This window comes from Dipodomys spectabilis, unplaced genomic scaffold (genome assembly GCF_019054845.1).
Source record: "Dipodomys spectabilis isolate Male_0828 unplaced genomic scaffold, ASM1905484v1 ptg000297l, whole genome shotgun sequence".
NCBI lineage: Eukaryota > Metazoa > Chordata > Mammalia > Rodentia > Heteromyidae > Dipodomys > Dipodomys spectabilis.
In genome coordinates, this window is record NW_024870974.1 from 10,827,809 (window position 1) to 10,851,640 (window position 23,832).

The following is a 23,832-nucleotide window of genomic DNA, read 5'->3' on the forward strand; positions in this document are numbered from 1 at the left end:
AGACAAAAATATATAAAAGTTTATAGATTTATAATATTTAAGAGAAGGCTCTATGAAATTAAAAGAATATTACATTCAGACTTTGCCAGAAGTTCAAAGGTATTAGTTATAAAGTTAACAGTTTACATACTGAAGCTCTTCATATTAAGTCATCTGTGACCTACACATCTGAGTATAATAATTTCATGTTTCTTTTGATTTTCCAATCAACCTGAGCAGTACCTACTTACCTATGAGCAGATGGTTTATATTCTCTGGAAATTCCCACAATTTTCCATAAATTCTTTGTTTATTCATATCTTTAACATATACTAGTTATACAATGGGGGGGGGTTCATTTTCATACACACTTACAATAGAGCATGATCAAACTCACCTGCTTTATCATTCTTCCTGATCCTATTTCCTACTTCTGAAACCAATTTCAACAGATTTCATTATTCTACTTTCACACATTGCAAATAAATTACTTCAATCATATTTATCCCCACTCACACTTTCCATTTGTCCTCCAGATTCCTTTCCTGTTATTCTTTTTCCTTTTTGCCAGTCCTAGGGCTTGAACTCAAGGCCTGTGCACTGTCCCTGAGCCCCTCTTTGCTCAAGACTAGAGCTCTGCCACTTGAGCCACAGTGCCACTTTTGGCTTTTTCTGTGTATGTGGTACTGAGGAATCGATCCCAGGGCTTCATGCCTGCTAGGCCAGCACTCTACCACTAAGCCACATTCTAGCCCTCGTATTCATATTTTTCAGATGTGGAAACACGCATTGTTTTTGAATTGTCAGAGAGTTCCACGGTGGTCACTGCTAAGTTGCACTGAGAAGGTATAGACATGGTGTTGTTGGTCATCTTTGCTGGCCCAGGTCTTTCACAGTCTGCTATTATCTCACTGAGCAGCAATGCCACAGCTTTGCAGATTGAACATTTCCACACTCAGCCATCGATCTTCAGCGACATCAACCATGCCAGCCCGCTGGGATGTCCAACACAGCATCTGGCATTACACAGCAGCTGTTTGCAAGTTGGCCTTCACTAACAAAATATAGATCCTTTCTCTACCTGCCTGTTTTCAGTCTAGTATCCTGCACGTGGCTTCGCTCTGAATCAGCTTATATTACTTGGTTCCTTCATTTCTCCTATATGCAGGCCTTACGCTGTGCCTCTGTGATTAGAAAGACCCGCCTCTAAGTAATGGTATTCAGCTAGAGGTTCAGCATGGTTAAGTACTATTGCGAGTGGTATTTCCATGGTAGATCTCTATTGTAAGGACCCTTTCCTTTTTCTTTTTCCTTTAAGCAAAGCGGTTAGCTGCGGGCCATTTGGTCCCAGCGCGTGGTAGCCTTCTTCATGCATGGGTGTCTTGAGTGGGGAGTCAAGTAACTGCTTCCATGGGACCTCTGCAGAGGACAGCCTGGCGGTTTTGAACACTCGTCAGTGACTGAGGAAACTGCACTGCAGCTGCAAGGACCACGGCAAACACAGCTGGAGGAAGCCATGACTCCTGGCTCAGGAGGCTGTGCCCTAGTCACGACTACTCCATGCAGCTTGCATCCACTTTGAGTTGATTCCGGGTAAGACAAACCTTGGAGAACTCTAGCTGACTTTGATTCCTGTAGGTATTTTCACACAGGATGGAAAGGAGGAGTACCACTTTATCAATCTAGCAAAAAGCTGTGATCACTGGTACAATGCAAGGCTTATGATGGTCCTTTTTGTGAGGCTTCTGATTGATCTTTGTGTCAGGTTTGTCATTGGTAGAAATGGAAGCCATGTAACTGCAAGGCTGTGATTTGTAGGATTACAGTCTGAGACCACACATACCACATCCCTCTTCTGGTTGAGTAAGCTGTCCATTTACCATTCTTCATGCTAGTCTAGGAAGATTCTCTGTGCGCTACCCCAAGTCTTGCAACATTGGACCCATAAAAGCTTCTCTCAAGTGGTGTTTTTCTCTAATTGGGGTCTTTATTATGAGTAGCGTAAGCTGGGATGGTTAACAAATTTCAGACAGCAGCAGTGGGGTAGGGAGGGGCAGACCAGCGTTCCAGAAAGCCACCAAAAAGCTAAAGGCCCAAACACTCAAGCTCAGGGCTCTAACATTAAGAAATGGCTAGGAGTGCTAGAGAGCCACTAAGAGATGGCAGATCCAATACCCAAAGCTCTGAGCTGTCATGCTGGGAAGCATTTGAAGAGGTCCAGAGAGACCAAGGGAAGAATCTGCAAACTGGCTAAAATGAAAAAGGATGGTAGAGAAGCTGCAGCGCTGGAAGATGAGAAGCTGTGGAGACCTGAACCGGGGGCTATGGCTATGAAGACCTCACATTGCAAGAAAGTTAGGGTTTGCTGCTAAGCGTTAAAGAGCCAAGAGTCTCAGTACCCAAAGCTCAGGAGTTGGAACTCTAGTAGCAGAGTCGTTACTGCTCTAAGTCTAGAGCAGTAAGTCTTTGCAGCAATAGGCTTCCAGCTTTAAAAGCTTGAGACACAAGTTTCCAGGGGTTACAAGGCCAGACCATGGAACTCAGGGCCATCAACACTAAAGGAGTTGCTTCTTTATGTATCTGTTTGTTTGTTTGTTTGTTTTTTGGGTCCGGTTGTGGGGCCTGAACTCTGGGCCTGGGTGCTGTCCCTCAGCTCTTCAGCTCAAGGCTAACGCTCTACCACTTGAGCCACAGCGCCACTTCCGGATTTTTTTCTTTTTGCTTATGTGGTGCTGAGGAGTCGAACCCAGGGCCTCAGGCATGCAAGGCAAGCGCTCTACCACTGAGCCACCTTCCCAGCTCCCTCTTTATCCATCTGTGAGCTCTGTCTGGACAGGGCAAAAGAAATCCCAGGCAGCTGTTGGTGACTGTAGAGACTGCAGAGGTGAAGGCTTTAAAAAAACATTATTGTTATTATAAAAGAAGATATATAGAGGCGTTACCATGTTATACTGTTTCACAGGTAATGAGTACATTTCTTTCTTTTTGTTTGTTTGTTTCTGGGCCTGGATGCTGTCCCTGAGCTGCTTTTGCTCAAGGCTAGTGCTCTGCCACTTGCGCCATAGTGCCACTTCCAGCTTTTTCTAGGTAATTTCTCACAGACTTTCCTGTTCAGGCTAGCTTCAAATCACGACCCTCAGATCTAAGCCACCCGAGTAGCTAGGATTACAGGCACGAACCACTGGCACCAGGCATGAGTACATTTCTTTTTCTTTCTTTTTTTTTTTTTGGTCGGTCATGGGGCTTGAACTCTGGGCCTGAGCGCTGTCCCTCAGCTCTTCAGCTCAAGACGAGCGCTCTACCACTTGAGCCATAGCGCCACTTCCAGTGAGTACATTTCTTTTTGGACAATGCCACCCCTTCCTTTGCTCTCTCCAGTCTTTTCCTCCTGTCCCCACCCACAAGTTGTATAGATCATTTTCAACATAGGTCTCCCCAGCCCCATTGTTATTTTTCCTCCCAGAAGACTGAACACACCTTATACAAAATTATTTTCTTCTCCCCAGTAACCAGTTCTATGGAGACAGCTTTTGTTAAAATCCTGAGCAAATAAGTAAATAAATTAAAAACCGATACATTGTCCGGTTACAGCTTCTTTGAGGACCAAGAGTTCAGCTTATATCCCACCTGCATAACTCTGTAGGACCGTTCAAGTGACTCAATATAGTTCTCAGCTGCAGACATGCCAGGATGTCTTAAATTTAAAACTTTTCCCTCAACTGGTGCTTGATACACTCTTTAATAGAGACTTCGTTCCCTTCATACAAACAGTACTATAATTTTCAGGCAAGTATTTTTTTTGATAGTATTGGGGTTTGAACTTAGGGTTCACGATGTCACAGCTGAGATTGTGTGTGTGTGTGTGTGTGTGTGTGTGTGTGTGTGTGTGTGTGCATGCACATGCATACATGCACACATGCAAGTGTGTGGGTATAACTATGTGCATGCACATGCATACATGCACACATGCACGTGTGTGGGTATAACTATGTGCAAGAAAGTTTCAGCAGCCTTGTATTTTGTGTTTAGAGGTAGCTCTGTGTCTGGTTAGATGTTTGTTTCATTCTACACAGAGTAAATAACCAAAAGTTGCTTCAGTCCTCAGTGAATCTGCAGCCATTTTCCCCTCTGAGGGAGTTTCTTTCTTTCTTTTCTTCTTTTCCTTTTTTTTACATCAATAGTCTGACTCTCCAGCACAGCGATGTTATAAATGGTTCTGTTTGTAGAAGTCTGTGCTTTCAAAGATTCCTTTGGTACTGAATTTCCTTCTGGATCAGGACCAAGACTTTATTTTGCCTTTTGTTCTCTTCTGCTTTTTCTCAAGGGACCAATGGATTGTTTTGAGCTTGTACTGTGCGTGAACTTTCTGGATAGATGGTAGCGGGTTTGTAAACGTTAAGAAAGACAACTCTTCAGAGGTGAAAAACAACTATCCCAGTAGGACTTAGGAAACTAGATTTTATCTTCGAAGCACCATAGACTCTACTTCCTCACTGATAAGATGGAAAATTTAGATTTAAACAATAAACCTATATGAAAACACATACGTGGCCATACGCATGTGTGTGTGTGCACCAACTGATGGACAGACGGTGCGCAGGAGTGCAATTCCATGGTGTAACTCCTTTGAACAATTTACAGCTTGACAAAGTGTTTTGAAAGATGTTTTTTCCTTGTAGGATGGGGGAGGGGGAAGACAAGTGGAGAGAGAGGAACGGTGGACAGATACAGCCAGAGTACGCAATGTACATACATGAAATGGAACGAGGGCACTTGAGGAGCTAGGGGGGTTGGGACAGATGTGGAGAGAAAAATGGAAGGGGTGGCTTGGTCAGGTTATATTGGCATACATAAAGAGGTTGAATTTAAGCCCCATTTGTGCATCTATGTAACATAATGAAATGAAACCATGGAGAATGTAATACTGGCTTTGTGTACCTTAGACATTTCTCTAGGAGAAATAAATGGGACAAAAGACAGCAATTAGAAAAGCTAAAGGACACAAATGTAAACTTAGAATACCTTTACAAGTTAGAAAACTTATACAAAGTAGGGGCTGGGAAGGTGGCTCAGTGGTAGAGCACTTGCCTTGCATGCTCGAGGCCCTGGGTTCGATTCCTCAGCACCACATAAGAAAAAAGCCGGAAGTGGCACTGTGGCTCAAGTGGTAGAGTGCTAGCCTTGAGCTGAAGAGCTGAGGGACAGCGCCCAGGCCCAGAGTTCAGGCCCCACGACCGGACCCAAAAAAAAAAGAAAACTTATACAAAGTAGACACAAGACACTATGATGCAAATGAACTATGTAACTTGTGGGAGGACCAGAGGGAAAAACTTGGAGAAAGCAAAGGGTAGAAAGGGAAGAAATATACTCCATACCTGACTTATGTAACCATAACCCTTCTGTACCTTACCTTTAAAGTAACAATAAAAAAAGGAAGTAAAATCAAGAATTCAGAAAAGCAAGGATAGTTTCTTTAAAAAAAAATTTTTTTTTTTTTTGGGTCCAGTTGTGGGGCTTGAACTCTGGGTCTGGGCACTGTCCCTTAGCTCCTCAGCTCAAGGCTAGTGCTCTACCACGTGAGCCACAGCGCCACTTCCGGCTTTTTCTTTTTGCTTATGTGGTGCTGAGGAATCGAACCCAGGGCCTCATGCATACAAGGCTAGCGCTCTACCACTGAGCCACCTTCCCAGCCCCAGTATTTTGTATCTGTTAATGAGATCATTTATGTATTTGCAATTTATCCTGCTTTCAATTTATTTATTTATTTATTCATTTTATTTTTGCTGGTCCTGGGGCTTAAACTCTTGGCCACGGTGCTATCCTCAAGCTGCTTTTGCTCAAGGCTAGAACTCTACCACTTGAGCCATAGTGCCACTTCCAGCTTTTTCTGAGTAGTTTATTGGAAATAAGAGTCTCACAGAGGGGCTGGGAAGGTGGCTCAGTGGTAGAGCGCTTGCCTTGCATGTCTGAGGCCCTGGGTTCAATTCTTCAGCACCACATAAGCAAAAAGAAAAAAGCTGGAAGTGGCACTGTGGCTCAAGTGGTAGAGCGCTAGCCTTGAGCTGAAGAGCTGAGAGACAGCGCCCAGGCCCAGAGTTCAGGCTCCACGACTGACAAAAAAAAAAAAAAGGTGGAGAAATAGCTATAAAATCAAATTTGCAATTAAAATTAATAATTAAAAAAAAAAGAGTCTCACGGACTTTCCCGCCTGGGCTGGCTTGGAACGACGGTCCTCAGATCTCAGCCTCCTAAGTAGCTAGGATTACAGATGTGAGCCACTGGCACCTAGCCCTGCTTTTAATTTCATGCTTAAATTGTTTTTTTTACATTAACTATTTTAATTTAATAGTTTTGCATTAGTGTTTACTAATTGTGAACATAGCAAATACAGTTTAGTGGCTAGCATATGATTATAATATCATAAATTTTATCATGCTTTTAGGATTCAGAATTTGTACAGCTCTCAATAGTCATTATAAGGGGGCTGGGAAGGTGACTCAGTGGTAGAGTGCTTGCCTTGCATGCATGAGGCCCTGTGTTCGATTCCTCAGCACTCCATAAGCAGAAAAAGCTGGAAGTGGCGCTGTGGCTCAAATGGTAGAGTGCTAGCCTTAGCTGAAGAGCTGAGGAAAAGTACCTAGGCCCAGAGTTCAGGTCCCACGAACTCCCTCCCCCACCAAAAAAGTAAATAGTCATTATAATAAATGCCTCAATAAACTTCCTTATATGCAAAACAACTTATAAAAGTAGAAAAACATGAGCTGAGAAGGAGGCTCAGTGTTAGAGTGCTTGCCTTGCATGCATGAGGCCCTGGGTTCGATTCCTCAGTCCACATAAGCAGAAAAAACCAGAACTGGCTCAAGTGGTAGAGCGCTAGCCTTGTGCTGAAGAGATGAGGGATAGTGCTCAGGCCCAGAGTTCAGGTCCCAAGACAGACAAAAAAAAAAAAAAAAAAGTAGAAGAATGTGTTAACTTTCAAGGTTGAATGGATAGTGCCAAGTTAATTCATAAGTAAAGGTATATCATATGTGATATGGTTAGCCATGCTAATATCCTAGCCATCTTATACATATTAAAAATAAACCATGAAATATTTTTTTTAATTTAATTTTATTTTATTTGAGAACATACTGTACAGAGGGGTTACAATTACATGGGCAGGATAATGCATACATTTCTTACCAAGTATTGCAGCCTCCTCCTTTGTTTACCCTTCACCTCCCTTCCCAGCCTCCCCCCTCCCCCCCACCCAATCCTTCCCCCCCTTCCCCCCCCCACACCGACATTGTAAAGCTCGTTTTTGACATGACATTTTGTACTTCTCATTGTTGCAACAGGTCCACCTGAATCCTTAAACGACTTGTTTGTCCCCATCTCCTCCACAAGTTTTACTGACATCAAATATAGTGAAAGCGGGGGTTACACTGTGGGGGAGGGACATACAAAGCAACAAAGAAATCATCTTATAGATGCGTTAGAAACACATGCATGAAAGAAAAAAAACATTAAAATACATATTTAAGGGTTCGTTTTCCTAACATCACATTATCTGACCTTTTCCGCTTGACTCATACATATACTAGATGTTGCAAATAAGGGAAACCATGGGACCTATGTTTCTTTGGGCCTGGCTTACTTCACTTAATATAATTTTTTCCAAGCCTTTCCATTTCCTAACAAATGGGGCAATGTCCTTCTTTCTGATGGAGGCATAGAATTCCATTGTGTATATATACCACATTTTCTTGATCCATTCATCTACTGAGGGGCATCTGGGTTGGTTCCATATCGTAGCTATGGTAAATAATGCCGCAACAAACATTGTTGTGCTGGTAGCTTTAGTGTGGTCTTGTTTGTAAACATTTGGGTAAATGCCCAAAAGTGGGATTGCTGGGTCATAGGGGAGCTCTATGTGGAGTCTTTTGAGGAACCTCCATACTGCTTTCCAAAGTGGTTGAACAAGTTTACATTCCCACCAACAATGAAGTAAGGTTCCTTTCTGTCCACATCCCCTCCAGCATCTGTTGTTGTTAGAGTTCTTGATTTTTGCCGTTCTAACTGGAGTGAGGTGATATCTCAATGTTGTTTTGATTTGCATTTCTTTTATGGCTAGGGATGTTGAACATTTCTTCATGTGTCTATTGGCTATTCTTCTTTCTTCTTCAGAGAAGTTTCTCTTTAAGTCTTTTGCCCACTTATTTATTGGGCAGTTACCATGAAATATTTTTAACATGGCAGCTATGAATCAAAATGTTAACATTTCACTTTTATTACTTCTTTCTTCAGAATATGAACTCTTGAAAAAATATTTGCCAGTTCAAATATTACCTTTGAAAAGCAATATTATGGATCTAATTGAGACCCTGGACACAAATTCTGACCTGTATCCTGCATTTTTTTTTTTTTTTTTTGGGTCTGGTCGTGGGGCCTGAACTCTGGGCCTGGGCACTGTCCTTCAGCTCTTCAGCTCAAGGCTAGCACTCTACCACTTGAGCTACAGTGCCACTTCCGGCTTTTTTCTTTTTGCTTATGTGGTGCTGAGGAATCGAACCCAGGACCTCATGCATGCAAGGCAAGCACTCTACCACTGAGCCACCTTCCCAGCCCTATCCTGCATTTTCTAACTTTCCTGCCTCATTCGGGTCTTGAAGCTTGGTAGCTTTTGTCTTTTATCCCTGGAAGCTTGCATTTGCATGCATATGTGGATGTTTGGAGAAGCTGGTTTTGAAAAGTTGACTTGTGGAATGGATTTTAAAGGCTTACAAAGTATCAGCGATCTGTTAAGTAAAAAACAAATTTTATGGCCCCCCCCCCCACATATCCTCTCAACCTTGTTAATGGAAATGAAATAAATGTTATGAGCAAATTAACTCCGTGCCTCTCCAAGATTTCTAAATGTGCTACACTCCTATAAGATAGGCTAGGAATTTTTGTTTTGATTGATATTTCATATTAACAAGCTGGCATCTCTTAGTGGCTTGACATCAGTCATTTGACTGAGATCAGTCACCCGTGAGAACTAATCTTAATAACCTAATAAAGTATGTTATGGAACATAGGCCAAGATGCTTCCCATGATGAGAATCAGTGGAATGACAGTAAACAACACAAGCCGCACATGGATTCAGAGATCTCCACGGACTTCCAGATTATTGTTAGCAAATCCTAAGAGGGCTTATTGGTAAAGTTTTACAGATGACCCCCAATTAATACTCCCATATTTTGGAATATCGAACTCATTGATTGAAATAATTGAGTAGAAGTATAGAGGGTACAAAATGACTTTTAAATGAATCATAAATTTCCAGATTTTCTCTCTCTCTCTTACACACAGAGTATAGGTTAAACATTTCCATAGAAAGACACACAAATACAAGCATGTGCACATACTCTGATTTAGCACATGCATAATGCCTTTTTAAGTCTTCTTAAAAGACCTGTTTGAGAAATAGTCTAAAGTGAAAAACATAAATCTAGGACCAAATAAAAGTATTTTGTCTTTTTTTTTGCCAGTCCTGGGACTTGAACTCAGGGCTTGGGATCTGTCCCTGAGCTTCTCTGTGCTCAAAGGTAGCATGCTACCACTTGAACCATAGCACCACATCTAGCCTTTACTGAGTAGCTTATTGGAGCTAAGAGTCTCATGGACTTTCCTGCTTGGGCTGGCTTTGAACTATGATCCTCCTGAGTAGCAAGGATTACAGGTGTGAGCCACTGGTGCCCATTTTTCTCCTTTTTAATAGGTTAGTTCAGACTCATTGACATGGCTAAGTATTTTGGAATAAGACATTTCATAGTATGTTGCTTTAAATCAATTTTGTAGTCTTAACATGCTTTGATATGGTTTCAATGTTTTGATTATATGTGTTTGTTTTAAAGGTTTCTATTTCTGTTCTATTTGTAATAGGTTTTGTGGTATGTGTGTGTGTGTGTGTGTGTGTGTGTGTGCTGTTGTTGTTTTGCTGGTCTTGAGGCTTGAACTCAGGGCCTGGGCACTGTCCCTGAGCTTCTTTAGCTCAAGGAGTGCCACTTCCGGCTTTCTCTTTGATTTAATTTGGAGATAAGAGTCTCACGGACTTTCCTGTCCAAGCTGGCTTTGAACTACAATCCTCAGATTTCAGCCTCCTGAGTAGCTAGGATTACAGACATAAGCCACATTTGCATGATATCCTTATTTTTTTAATTTAATTTAATTTTTTTTTGTGAACTCACTGTACAGAGGGGTTACAATTACATGGGCAGGATAATGCGTACATTTCTTATCAAGCATTGCAGTCTCCTCCTTTGTTTACCCTTCACTTCCCTTCCCAGCCTCCCCCTCTACTCCCCACCCAATCCTCCCCCCCACCAACTTTGTAAAGCTCATTTTCTACATGACAACTTGTACTTCTCATTGTTGCAACAGGTCCAACTGTATCCTTAAACGACTTGTTTGTCCCCGTCTCCTCCACAAGTTATACTGACATCAAATATAGTGAAAGCAGGGGTTATACTGTGGGGGAGGGACATACAAAGCAACAAAGAGATAATCTTATAAATGCATTAGAAACAAATGCATGAAAGAAAAAAACATTAAAATACATATCTAAGGGTTCATTTTCCAAACATCACATTATCTGACCTTTTCCGCTTGACTCATACATATACTAGATGTTGCAAATAAGGGAAACCATGGGACCTATGTTTCTTTGGGCCTGGCTTACTTCACTTAATATAATTTTTTCCAAGTTTTTCTATTTCCTAACAAATGGGGCAATGTCATTCTTTCTGATGGAGGCATAGAATTCCATTGTGTATATATACCACATTTTCTTGATCCATTCATCTACTGAGGGGCATCTGGGTTGGTTCTATATCTTAGCTATGGTAAATAATGCTGCAATAAACATAGTTGTGCTGGTAGCTTTAGTGTGGTCTTGTTTGTAAACATTTGGGTAAATGCCCAAAAGTGGGATTGCTGGGTCATAGGGGAGCTCTATGTGAAGTCTTTTCAGGAACCTCCATACTGCTTTCCAAAGTGGTTGAACAAGTTTACACTCCCACCAACAATGAAGTAAGGTTCCCTTCTGTCCACATCCCCTCCAGCATCTGTTGTTGTTAGAGTTCTTGATTTTTGCCATTCTAACTGGAGTGAGGTGGTATCTCAAAAAATGTTTTGATTTGCATTTCTTTTATGGCTAGGGATGTTGAGCATTTCTTCATGTGTCTATTGGCCATCCTTCTTTCTTCTTCAGAGAAGTTTCTCTTTAAGTCTTTAGCCCACTTGATATCCTTATTTTTAAATATTAGGACCTCTCACTTGTGCGGCAAATGTTCAACCTTCAGACTTTCTGGTTTTTCATTTGTTTTCCAGACAGATGATCTTGCTGTGCTTCTCTAATCTCTTGCCTCCCAGATCGCTCCTCTGCCACTATGCCTGGCTTGTTTTTGAGATAGGATCATATCATTTTGCTTGGGTTTGTCTCAGACTGCCCATGGAACTCCAGCTCCAAATTAACCATCAAAAAAGACAGACTGGGGGTATGAATAAAGTGGCAGAAAACTAAATGAGAAAAACAAGCCAAGTGAGCATGAGGTTCTAAGTTCAAACCTGGTGCTATCTGTGGATGAAAATATTCTTGCTATCTTATTATACTTGTAGTTATATTCATATTTTGCATTGAGTTTCCAATCATCTTGAAATAATCTTTGTAACTTGAAGTTGCTGTCTGTGCTTTGAAAACTGTTCTCATGCTGACCCAAAATATAAGAGCAAGAACAATAGAGGTGTATTTGTTATACTTTAAACCCAGTTTTAAAATACTCACCTCGAGTTGAACTCTAATTCACCCCTCCCCCCCACCAGCCCCCTCCCCCCCCCCACGCACATATATACACATATATGTATATGTATATATATGGTTTCACTGTCCGTTAACCACAGGTCTTGTCAATGTTGAAAGAACTAAAACTTCATAGTAACAAATTTCCTTACCTAGCATGAAATAGAAGATAGCCTTTCTGAGGAATAAACATCTACCCCAAACAGTATCAAAGTTAGCAGTTTTGGGGGCAGGGGTGGGGATTTGAAGTTTCCTATCTCCTTGCAATCATTTCTTTGCTCTTTCTTCTGATCTTATGTTCTACATAGCTCTTACCAAGCTTCTTGAGTAGAATTCCTTTTTAGAGTCCCTCTCTCTTGATTCCCATTTATATCTTTCTCAAACATTTATCTAAAATCAATGTTCCTCATTAAGTCCACTTGAAAAACTCTTACCCTTTCTCTACACCAGTCATTTCCATTATTCCATTTCTCTTAGTGTTGACATCCTGTGTTCCATTAATTTGTTTCTGTTTTCATGTCATCGTAGCATGTGTTGTTATATCTTTTCATCTGCATTTTGTCCCCCTATTATATTGTAAATTCTGTGAGCATGAAGACAATGTCTCTTCTGCATTTGCATATCACCATGGTATCTGGTTGAGAATGGCTTTAGAAGACAGCACTCATTACATCAAATTTCCACTAACAAAATCACTTGTAGGTTGGGAAAATGTGGGCTTAAGCAGCACTTCGCTTAGTGGCTCCATATATTTTCACTTAAAAGGTTTTTGAGAAGTATATTTATTTACATATATAAATGTTATACAGGGGATATATACTGAGTAGCTTCATATAAAGTTTACAAGCTAATGTTTTGAACTACAAATTCTTAGAAGTTCAGGAGACAAGATAAAATACCATCAACTGGCGTGTGTGTAAAAGTCAAACAATAATATTCAACCATTTGAATAATACTCAAAATAAATAACATAATTTTATAGTCTAGTTTTTCTTCTCATCTTAAAAAGAATGCCAGCCTGACAATATATTTGTCTAAAATTGTATGTTAAGACTCATAGAATCTCTAGTAGAATTGACTTTATAATCTATATATAAATTTTTTTGAAAATTCCTTAAAGGATCTTTGGTTTGCCTTTCTGATTTTTTTAAATTTATTTCTTCAGCTCAAGACAAGTGCTCTACCACTTGAACCACAGCACCACTTCCAGTTTTCTGAGCATTTTATTGGGGATCAGAGTCTCACGGACTTTTGGACTCTTGTGCCCAGGCTGGCTTTGAATTGCGATCCTCAGATCTCAGCCTCCTGAGTAGCTAGGATTATAGGCATGAGCCACTGGCGCCCTGCTGATTTTTTTTTTTTTTTTTTTGCATTGAGTTCAAGGTCTTTCACCTTCTAAATAAGCACCAAATTAGTAAATTTGCTCCAAGCCCTCAAATTCCTTCTTCAATTTCTTTAAAGAGATTTAAAATCATGCTAAATTCTAAACTACACAATTTTGCTTATGAATGCCTAAACCTAGAGATCTTAACATATTAATGTTGGAGGAATTCATTAGGTTTTCACACAGTTGAAGAAGAATGAAAGACATGACTATTTCTGTGAAAGAAATTTGCAAAAAGTTTAATTTCCAAGGAGTTATTTTAATGCCAAAATATTCTAAGATTATGAGGATCTCACATGCATTAAAATGCTCAAAATGCAGAGACTGTCCAACCAAACCATTTTTTATTTTTTATTTTATTTTTTGCCAATCCTGGGGCTTGAACTCTGGGCCTGGACACTGGCTCTGAGCTTTAGTGCTCTACCACTTGAGCCACATCTCCATTTTTTGTGGTTAATTGGAGACAGAAGATCCACAGACTTTCTTGCCCAGGCTGATTTTTAACTGCAATCCTCAGATGTAGACTCCTAAGTAGCTAGGATTACAGATGTGAGCCATAACTTTTCATTTTAGGTGATTGGATGCCGTTAATACCAAATGGAATTAAGGGCTCCCAGAAACTTCAGTGGATCATTTACCTGCTGCAATGTACTAGGCAAAGGTAATTTACACTGGATAGTGGAGGATTCAGTGAAGATCAATAAAGGGTGAAATATATGTGGAACAGTTTTGTTGATTTTTCTACAGCTGATTTGGTGGACAAAAGAGATGCCCCAGGGAAGTCTAAAACACACACCTGTCCATTCAAATAACAATTAAGGTCTAAACCTCTCACCATGTGTGCCTTTATTTTAATGAATATTAGGAAATATCCATCTATTTCTTTCATGGAAATAGTGTGGTCTTAGGCTGGTAAGAGTGGTTGCATTTTTGTCATATTGAAGATGCAGTAATTGCCACTAACTTGCTGTTTTATAATACTACCTCATCACAGACCTAAAATACAAGGATGTGAAAATCATTCAGGAGACAATTATGTTTGCTGATGTGATGTTTAATTTAGGAACCCAAATCATTAGGCGTGTGGAACCTCACCACACCACAGATGCTCTCTTGTCACTCCCTGCAGCAACTTCTTAGCCATCCCATATGGCTAGCAGAAATATTAACATGTGCATGCAAAAAGTTATGGGATGAAGTGAAACTGAATAATTCAGACAATTGATTTATATGTGATAAGTGTGACTCAGATAAGACATTTCATAACATTATTCCACATGACTGTGTGGCGAATTTTAATTCCAGCTATAAAATTCATGGAATGATTACAGTCTTAAAGTCAGATAAGAAATTAAGGGTACCCATGTTGTAGAGCTTGGGAGGATTATTGTTTGAGGCTAGCCCAGACTAAAAAGTAATGAGTATCTTCTCAACAAATAAGCCTGGTGTGGTGGTGTAAGACTATAATCACACCCACATGGGAGGTTAGATAGGGTAGATAGGGCAAAAACGTAAGAGCCTATCTGAAAAAGAAAGCAAAATGTGGATGGGGCACCTTGACTATATCCCAGTACTTCCAAAAACAAAACAAAAAAGCAAACATAAAAAAGTCTTACAAAAACAAAGAGCAAGCCAGGAGCTGTGGCTCATGCCTATAATCCTAGCTACTAAGGAGGCTGAGATCTGCGGATCGCAGTTTAAAGCCAGCCTATGCAGGATAGTCCGTGAGACTCTTATCTCCAATAAACCACCAGAAATCTGGAAGTGGCACTGTGGCTCAAGTGGTAGAGTGCTTACCTTGAGTTGAAGAGCTCATGGATAGTGCCCAGGCCCAGAGTTCAAGCCCCATGACCAACCAAAAAAATCCAAAGAAACATACAAAAAATAAAAATCAAACATTAAAAAAATCAGTCTTACAAAGTTTTTGTTTATTTGTTTGTTAGGTACTAGGCTGGTGAATAACTTTTAAATTTTAGGGCTATGTGGTGGTATTTATTTATTAAGCAGAAAATGATGATGAATATGCCATTTTATAAACAAGTTACTTATATTTACATAATTACATTACTTGTAGTGAATAGAGTCTGTTAAATGAAAAATCTAGTTGGATCTATATACACATAATCAGAGTTTCTAATACATGGAAACAAATGCACATGGTGTAGAATAGAGAAACTGAGGGTTCTGATATGTTCACTTACTTGCAATTTATACCTTGAAACAATTACTCAGTCTCCTTAACAGTAACTTTTTCCATTGTGGAGACTTGGGAAAGGCTTCACAATCTTTAACATTCCATTCATCTCTAAAATCTCACAATCCCTTTTACCTTCTATTTCATATTTATATTTCACAAAGAGCAAGGGCAAGAACATGAGAGATAAACTTTGGTAGTTGAGTCTATAGTAAGTAAAATTTTTTCTGTCCTGGCTGGAACAATCTCTTTGGGGTTGAAATTATGAACAATAATCTTTGAGAAAAAGTAGAAAACTGCTCTGCGAACAGGTAACAATTCCACTGTTCTTAGGGGAAAAGGGGTATCTGTCACGCACAGATGGAGAATTTTATTTATTTTTTTGTCAGTTGTGGGGCTTGAACTCAGGGCTTGGGTGCTGGCCCCGAGCTCTGTTTCTCAAGGCTAGAACTCTAGCACTTTGAGCCACAGCACCAGTTCCAGGTTTCTGGTGGTTAATTGGAGCTAAGGGTCTCACAGACTTTCCTGCCCAGGCTGGCTTCAAACTGCGATTCTCAGATCTCAGCCTCCTGAGTAGCTAGGATTACAAGCATGAGCCACTAGCACTGGGCCAGATGGAGAATCTTGTCCTGGGTTCAGGAGATATGGAAGTACCACCTCTTCTTATGCCAAGCCAATCAGAATCCATCCTGTCAATTCTTTTGTTAGGTAAATTGCTTGGCTGGCCGGAAACCGTAATATATATATATATATATATATATATATATGTATATGTATATTCATATATACATATATATGTATATTCATATATACATATATATATTATTTAAGGCCTATAGTTATGATCTATTTTTATTCCTACTTTTAGTAATCTGTGTCTTCTTTCAACAAACCCACTGAGGTAGCCATCCCATTATTTTTTTAGTGATTTTTGTACTATTCTCTTGGATGCATGTGTTTTTGCCAAGTGACCTAGCTGGGTGATATAGACATATAGACTCCTGAATGATATGGCTCTGATTTTCTATAGGTCATATAAGTGAGGCCAGATGGGAGTGGCTAAGTGAGCATTCGGTGCATCAGCCAGGTCCTCAAATGTTGTGCTGCTTTTGAGAAGTTCCTTCTATTCCTTGGATCTCCTAAGCCTCAGTCTTCTACTCTCCTCCTTTCCGAGTTTCTGGCCATCAGATGAAAGCATTCATCACTCCCTATAAACAATGTGTTCTCCTAGGTAGTATGAGCAGCCAAACATGGCTGAAAGATTTGGTTCCCTGCTTACAAGCGTACACATCCCCACACCACACAGAACCATACAAAAACCCTAACAACGTTTTTCTTAATATTTTTTTTGTGTCATACTGTGGCTTGAACTCAGAGCCTGGATTTAGCATTTTTGCTCCAGGTTGACACTCAACCACGTTGAGCCAGAGCTCTATTTCCAGCTTTGTGCTGGTTAATTGGAGATAAGACTCTCATGGGCTTTCTTGCCTGGACTGCTCTTAAACCATGATCCTTATATCTCAGCCTCCTGAGTAGCAAGGATTACAGGCTTGAACCACTGGCACCAGGTATATTTCTCTCTCTCTCTCTCTCTCTCTCTCTATGTGTGTGTGTGTCAGTCATGGAGCCTGAACTCTGGGCCTGAGTGCTGTCCCTCAGCTCTTCAGCTCAAGGCTAGCACTCTACCATTTGAGCCACAGCCTTTTCTGCTTACGTGGTGCTAAGGAATCGAACCCAGGGCCTCATGCATGCAAGGCAAGCACTCTACTACTGAGCCATCTTCCCAGCCCCTTTTCTTTCCTTTTTTTTTTTTTTTGTCGGTTGTGGGGCCTGAACTCTGGGCCTGGGCGCTGTCCCTCAGCTCTTCAGCTGTAGACCAGGGCTCTACCACTTGAGCCTCAGCCCCACTTCTGGCTTTTTCTGCTTATGTGGTACTGAGGAATCGAACCCAGGGCCTCATTCATGCAAGGCAAGCACTCTTTCCTTTTTTATTTGGCACTAGTCCTGGGGCTTGAACTCAGGGCCTTATCAGGCATTATCTCTGAATTTTGTAGTTGTTTTCAATCATGGCTAGGGCTCTACCACTTGACCCACAGCTCTACTTCTGGCTTTTTTGTTTTTTTGGCATTTAATCAGAAATTATGAACTTTCTCTCCTGGGTTGTTTTCAACCATGATCCTCAGATCTTAGTCTTTTGGGTAGCTAGGATTCAAGGTGGGAGCCACTGGCATCCAGCCTGTTTTTCTTTCTTATCATCTGGTCATGTGGAATTTATCATAAGACTATAGATGTGGACTAATGGAGAAATAGCAGGGTAGCAGGAATGAATGTTCTGATAGCTTGACTCATCTGCTTGTAAAACTGAACGGGCCTCTCAGGATCTTGTAACTCCCTTCTTTCCCCTATCTCTACCGCGGAAGACAGAGTCCTGTTAGGCATGTTTGCCTTTATGGCTTTGTGGATTAGATATTACCACATTTATGATGGTATAAGTGATACAAGGTCAAGTTGCCTCGTGGCTAAGCAAAAAAAAAAAAGTCTTTGCCAGAGCTCTATAGAAAGTAAGGAGGCATTTCTTAATAGGAAAATAGATATCCAGCTAAAGGAACATGAATTTGCTCCAGAACTTTAGGGACCTACACTAGGCTGAAATACTTTTTTTTGGGGGGGGGGGTCCAGTCGTGGGGTCTGAACGCTGGGCCTGGGCGCTGTCCCTCAGCTCTTCAGCTCAAGGCTAGCGCTCTACCACTTGAGCCACAGTGCCACTTCCGGCTTTTTTTCTTTTTGCTTATGTGGTGCTGAGGAATCGAACCCAGGGCCTCAGGCATGCAAGGCAAGCGCTCTACCACTGAGCCACCTTCCCAGCCCTATGCTGAGATACTTGAATCAAGCCTTGAACGATTTCCACAGCAATCTGATTATGGCAGACATTTCATGCATTACCAAATGCCCTAGCAGATGCCCTATGCATTGTAGCCAGGATATATTCAAGATTATTATCCTCAGCTATCTTTTTGGCTTTGGCTCTAGTCAGCCTAGAAGCTTATGGGCTATTTGATAAATGGATCAGAAAGTCAGCTCAATCTTTATTTTTATTTTTTATTTACTTTTATTTTTTTTATCGGTCGTGGAGCTTGAACTCTGGGCCTGGGCACTGTCCCTTAGCTCTTCAGCTGAAGGTGAGCACTCTACCACTTGAGCCACAGTGCTATTTCAGGTTTTCTGAGTGGCCTATTGGAGGTAATAGTCTCATAGAATTTTCTGCCCGGGCTGGCTTTGAACCTCGATCCTCAGATCTCAGCCTCCTGAGTAGCTAGGATTACAGGTATGAGTCACCAGCACCCGGATCAACTCAATCTTTATATATATTGCCACAAAATGTAGTGTCCTCTCTCCACCCCTCCCTTCCCCTTGCCCAGGCCATTTTGCAATGTTAGGGTCAACTCTAAGGCATTTTTCATGCTAGTCCTGGTGGACACTATCACAAAGCCCTCTGTAGCTCTTGATTTTGTTTTTGAGATGCCTCAGCCTGTTCTTGAACTCCCCCTGCCTCAGTATTCCAAGTGCTAGAATTACAGGCCTGTGCTACTATTCTTGGCTTACCAGTGCTGTTTCTGGGGCTGGATCTCAGGGCCAGGGAACTATCTCTGATCTTTCTTACTCGAAGCTTTCTTGCTCTACCACTTCAGCCATGGCTCCACTTTTGGCATTGTGTTCATTAATTGGAGCTAGGAATCTCATGGATTTTCTTGCTCTGGTTGGCTTCAAATCACAATCTTCAGATCGTAGGCTTCTGAGTAGTTAGGATCACAGGCATGAGCCACCTGCACCTGGCCTAATTGTTATTCTGTAAAGCAGAAACTTGCCATGCCTTTCATTGACTATCATTTGATTTCCCAGTCTAGTGGCTTGTCAGAAACTCTGAGGTTACCATCTCCTGTATCTTCAAGGCGTTTATCTACCATGCTGGGTGATGCATATGTTTTACCAAGTAATCCAAGTATTGGACAATGCATACAGACTTCCAAAATTGATGCCTTCAAACAACATGTTTCGCTTCATAGTTCTGTAAGTCACTGGTGTGTCTTTGAGGAAGTCTTATGTGTTTGCAGCTAGACATGGATTAGGGCATGTTGGACAGACTGTTTATTTGCTTGCCCTGCTCTAGGCTAGGAAAAGTGGGATGGCTGTTACTCTCTCCACAGGGACTTCTCTTCAGCAAGCGTGGGCTTCCTCACAGCATGGCTGTCTTAAGGTGTCTGGTCTGGTGGCCAGCTTCCTGTAGACAAAGGCAGAGGTCCTGTGCTTCCTTTGACCCGGGGCATCACCATGACAGTATGAAAAGGTGACTGACTCAGCAATGTCCAGTGAGACTTTGAATTAGACAGTAATGAAAGTCTAGATCTCATCTCTCCAGGCAAACATTTACATTTATGAAGAATGCAGGAACTGCCAGGTACAGGTGGCTCACATCTGTAATCCTAGCTACTCAGGGGACTGAGATCTGTGGATCTTGGTTCAAAGCCAGCCCAGGCAAGGAAAGTCCTTGAGACTGTTATCTCCAATGAATCACCAGAAAACCAGAAGTGGAGCTGTGGCTCAAGTGGTAGAGTGAAAGAGGTTAGGGCCAGCATCCACGCCCTGAGTTCAAGCTCCACGACTGACAAGAAAAAAAAAAAAAGAATGCAGGAACATTGGCTCTTCGTGTTTAGGCCTTCGGTGTGTGTATTGACCGGATAATTTCAAATCTAGGATCTCTCAGCAAGAGAATGCATCCCTCCCATCACAGCTACGTGCGCTGGTACACACACATGCTCTCATGGACATTTACTTCTCTCTAAAGAGCCAGAATCATGATTTGATCATGATTCAGATCAGCTTCAGTCCAATACATAGGGTTTAATCAGTTTTCTCTCCCTCTCCCTCTCCCTCCTCTCTCTGTGTCTTAGAGTACCCACCACCTTGAATGTGTCTGATTGTTCTCCCTGTGTGGAATTGGGCCCAGGTTGCTGCTATGGCCTTCGCGTGTGTCCGTGGGATGTTCTCACTTCACTCGGCTCTAACACTCCACTCTGGCCCATCACTCTCTCCTCCGGGCCCCCATAGGACCCCCTTCTCCCCAACCTCTCTCTCCTACCCAGTACCCACACATCTCTTGTTCGATGGATTTGGGGCTGATTGATTCTGGAAGTGGAAGGGAGGAGAGGAAAAGAAAGGCAAGGGTAAGAAGTAGAAAGTAGAGAGGGAAGGAAAGATGGGAAGGAAGGGGAAAGAAGATCAAGGGGAGGCCACCAGATGCTACAACACCCTAACACACCCACGCATTGCTTTGTCCCCTGGCTATCACCAGAGATGATAAAGTGGTTGCAAAGCTGAACACTCCATATGTACAGAGGAAAATCCTTCTCGGCCCACTGTCTCTCAGGGTACAAAGTACTTGTTATGGGGAACTCACTTCCTCGTCCTGTGATTGTGTCACCCAGTGTTTGCAAAGCAATCACTAGGAAAGCCAAAGGATCCACAGGCCTGGCCAGGCTGCTGTAGCCTTGAGTCTGTATCCAAACTTACTGTCAGTAACAACTAGAAGCCAATGGGCTTCATGATGCATAAGGTGCTGTTACAGCTAGTCTGCCTTTAGGAAATCAAGGCAAATTGGTGGATGTGTGGTCATCAGTCAATGGACCTGGTACAGTCTATCCTTTCCTGGGAGGAAAAAAATAAAGATCAAATTTGTGACCAGGAAATACCCCAGCAAACCAAACTCCTGTTCATCTCTTGCAGTTTCCCCCAGCCCCGATTGAAATGATTGTTCAATGATTTCTTTTCCCGCTGTCCATCCTGGATGCCTTTCTTTTTCAGACAGACGGCACTTTCAGCAGCCTGGATGGCTGGGCCGCAGCTGACCAAGTTCTTCATTCTATAGTGCTCCGAATCATGCGTTTACTGTTCCCTGAGGATCAGGGCTGGTACTTGGGCATACATCTGATCATGGAAGTACTAAGAGGTGTCAGAGAGCCTGTTCCAGCTTTCTCATTCCAATGGACACTGGTTACTTCCATCTGCGTCCTGGTATTCTGGCAGGAGACAGAATACCTACTCAAAGCTGTCACTTGGCATGGAAGTCTCAAGGAATACTTGATATTTATCAGCCCTCTGGGGTTCTCAATGCTCTTAGGTATGTTGCTCTGTTCTTGGCATGGATTGGTCTACTGGCATTTCCAGAATGACCATAGAAGATCTTGCCATGGCCCCTTGTGGAAGAATCCTCTTTTCCCACAAGTCCTCTAGTTGAGATAAAGCCTAAAGGATAGGAACCATGAGTTCTGTGAAAGATTTTTAGTAGCCATAGCAAGAGAGGCAACTTTGTATATCCCAGCTATAGGTACACAGCACCATTATCAGCCATATATGCAACCTTAGGGCTAGAGTACAAACCCTACAAGGTAAGTTCCATAAACTATTGTCTTTTTTTTTTTTTTTACATCAGTCAGGGGGCTTGAACTCAGAGCCCCAGTGCTGTTCCTGAGCTTTTCTGCTTAAGGCTAGGGCTCTACCACTTTGAGCCACAGCTCCACTTCCATTTCTCTGGTGGTTACTTGGAGATAAGAGTCTCATGACCTTTCCTGCCTGGATTGGCTTCAAACTGCCATCCTCACATCTCAGCCTCTTGAGAAGCTAGGATTGCAGATGTGAGTTACCAGCACTGGGCTCAAATTGATATCTTAATGCCGTCTTAAGTGCCACTCTTTGATTGAAGAAGCCTGGTCCATAAAAACTAATGTGTGTGACTTTCCATGTTCTTTCCTTCTTTTTTTTTTTTTAAATTTTTTTGTTCATGAGACACAAATCAACATGGTAATTTTAAAGGCCACACATTAAGTACTACAGAGGTGTGTGATCGAATGAACTGGAATACAACATGAAATCGCTCATCAGTATCATAGGAGTATCCATTTGGGATTTTGTGGGGGAGTGGGGGTGAGGGGGAGAAGAGTTGGGATTGAATCCGCGGTCACAGGTGAGGTAAACACTGTACTATGGAGCCACCTTGCCAGCTGTACATTTTGGGTTTTATCTAAGAAAAAAAAAATATTGTGTTTTATTCATTACTTATCTGGGGACCTTATTTGTCAAACTGGCTTTTGTAACTCTATTAATGCAATTTATCGTTGAGGCTCATGCTCTGAGTTAAACTCTCACCTTTCCAGAAACTCTACAAATAATAATTCCATGAATACAAAAGACTTAGGACTTTCCGTGCCACAGAACTCACTGGGATAACAGATATAACTTGTAAAAACTTTTTTTGAGGGGAGGGGACTTGAACCAGAGCCTGGGCACTATCTCTGAGCCTTTCTGTACTCAAGGCTAGCAGCCCTACCAATTGAGCCACAGTGCCACTTCTAGTTTTTCAGTGATTAATTGGAGAGGAAAGTCTCATGGGGACTTTCCTGCCCAGGCAGAAAACCACAACACTCAGCTCTCAACCTGAGTAGTTAGGATGACAGGCATGAGCCACAAGTGCCCGGTTTATAAAGGCTTTTCTCCACAAATTTTATTATTATTGTTTGCAGTGAAACTGAAATGTTTTAAATTTCATTTTGGAAATAACATTGGGAAAACAGAGTACTTGGTCATAATCAGCATTTTAGCATTAGAACAATATTTTTTAATTTAGACAGTGAAATAGGGCTAGTCTTACTTTGTGACTCTTTTGTGTTGGTTTTGTTGCTGAATGACTATGTAGATATATAAAATATCCACAGTGAGTTGCAATATAAAATATATTTTTGATTTTGGATTACTGCTAATTTACTGTAAGAATTGGAACTGATTTTCTCAAACTGAATTAATGAGGCTTATATAAACTTACTTTTCTACTAATAAAGAACTTTCAATGGGGAATGATTCAGAAAAGATTAGCATGGCTGCTGCGCAAAGATGATATGCAAATATATGAAGTGTTTCATATTTCTGTGAGTAAATGCAGTCATAATATTCATAGTACATTTTATACAAAAAAAAACCCAAAACTGTGTAACTTGTGGGTAGCAACAGGAGGAAGAAAATGAAGGAAAACAAAGGGAGGGATGACATTTACCAAGAAACATTGGACTCATAACCTGTCCTATAGAACTGTAACCACTTTGTACAACTACTTAATGAGAACAATAAAAAGAGCAAATAACTTCCTATGCAATTAAATCAGCTTATAGTATACATAGCTTAAGAACACAGATGTGTGGCTAAAATACCCGAGCAAAGATTACTCATCTTTCTGTACTTGAATTTCTTATAAAATAGAGAAATTAAAAGGTGCAATGTCATATCATAGTCTTGTTATGAGGATTAAGTGAGTTTATGTCTGCATAGCATCTTTGCAGTGTAATATTATGGAAATATATTTGATTCAATAAATATGATTATAAGAATCCATTTGTACCTTTAACAGA

The 23,832-nt window shown here is 41.3% G+C and overlaps 1 non-coding gene across 1 annotated transcript; it reads left to right on the forward strand.

The window, feature by feature from the left end:
* Positions 1-23,251: 23,251 nt before the first annotated feature.
* Positions 23,252-23,355, forward strand: LOC122127264. The gene has a single exon (XR_006151103.1). It is a non-coding gene; the product is annotated as a U6 spliceosomal RNA (small nuclear RNA).
* Positions 23,356-23,832: the final 477 nt, after the last annotated feature.